Here is a 1,892-nt window from a genome sequence, read left to right on the forward strand (position 1 = left end):
ACTGTATTTGTCTCTCTTATTCAATATGACAATATCCGGCCGACGTTGTTCGATTACATGATCCGTCTGAAAGTCATAGTCCCTGAGTATCGTTACTTTTCCATCCTCCTGCATAACTTTACTTGCTATATTCTCATACCAGTTCTCTGTTACTTCATATTGGTATTTACAGCATAAGAGCCAATGAAGATACACATACACACACTTTATCATGGCGGCGCTTGTATTCTTTTTGTGCAAGGCTCTCACATCCCCTAACTAAGTGGGTCACATTTTCCACACTCTTTCCACAGAGTCTGCATTTCTGGATGTCAGAAGTTTTATAGATGTTATACTTCACTGAATTGGTAGCGAGAGCACTTATCTATGCCTAATTCCATGCCTATATCTTTGTTGAAGAGTCTTACAGTCTGTATTAAGGAATCTATTTCTCTTTCATTCTTACTAAAACCCTTTAGATCATCCATGTAGAACAAATAGTTACTTTTTCCATTACTGTTTCTGAACTGATACCCTGCTTTTGCATTCTTTAATACTAAACTGAAGGGGATCAAACATAGAACAAATATTAAAGGGGACAATGAGTTCCCCTGCAAAATTCCTCTTTTGATACTAACTTTCCATCAGACTGTGTCGCCTGAGTATAGATCTACTTTCCATTTCTTCGTGCTACAGTTAATTAATTCTCTTATGTTGTCTGCTATACTGAACATACTAAAAAATTCACTTATCCATGAGTGTAGGATCATGTCATAGGCTTTTCTATATTCGATCCATGTTATTGTTAGATATTTCTTTCTAGCTTTTTCTTCATTTGCAACTGCTTTGTCTATATATAATAGATCATGCGTTCCTCCAGCCTTCTTCCTGCAAGCTTTCTTTTTTTCTGGTAGTAAATTCTGGGTGCCAAAGTGCTCGTAATTGTTTTCTGAAAGCATTCCTGTTGATAGCTTCCACACTAATGATAAGAAAGTGATTGGTATATATTTACTAGCTGTATTACCCTTGCGCTTATACTTCATAACGTGTATTGTCCTCCCTCAAGTCATCCAATCTGGCATTATTCCTCTATTAAGGTAATCCTGAAGTTGTTCTTTCAGCCTCCCATGTAAACTACTGAATTTCTTTAGCCAGTAACCCTCTTGAGATGCTATCTTTGATCCAACTATTATTATTATTATTATTATTATTATTATTATTATTATTATTGCTTTTGCACAGCTTCTAACGCTGACGATGTACTACGGTATCAGCTGTTCACTACCAGTGAACTAAGGTAACACCTCTTATTTGTCGAGCACCATCCGGAGTATTCGAGCGGTTCCAAGCAGAGTTGTTTTCTGCAAGTGCTCCACCATTATTTCAGCCCCTATTTGTGCCATGTACTTCTCAAGGTCTTTACTCACTGTTTCCAGGGCTCCAACAATTATTGGTACTACTACCACCTTTTTCATCGACGACAACTGCTTAACCTCCCAAGCTAACTTGTCATATCTATCGAATTTTCTTTCTTCCTTATCGCATACCTTGTAGTCAGCTGGGCATCCTACATCTATGATCTAATTATTATTATTATTACTATTATTATTATTATTTTATGTTTGACTTTTGTTTTGCATTTGTACAAGTTGGATCCAAGTCTCACCCAGTGACCTCAAGAGACAACAAGTTAGAAGTTCATGTAGGTGTTATGCCTAGGGTACCATATATTTGGATTTGTACAGTTTTGTTCTAGTGAATGTTTAAGAAACCATAAGAAAATTATGTTTGCTTTAAAATTTGAGATCACATAGACAGTATTTTACGTAGGGTATGGGCAGTTCCAATGAGCACTATCTTTTGAACTTCTGCCATTTTGGGGTTTTCTGGTATCTGAGCTAGGTAGTAATCAG

Source organism: Octopus bimaculoides, chromosome 1, assembly GCF_001194135.2.
Source record: "Octopus bimaculoides isolate UCB-OBI-ISO-001 chromosome 1, ASM119413v2, whole genome shotgun sequence".
NCBI classification, from domain to species: Eukaryota; Metazoa; Mollusca; class Cephalopoda; order Octopoda; family Octopodidae; genus Octopus; species Octopus bimaculoides.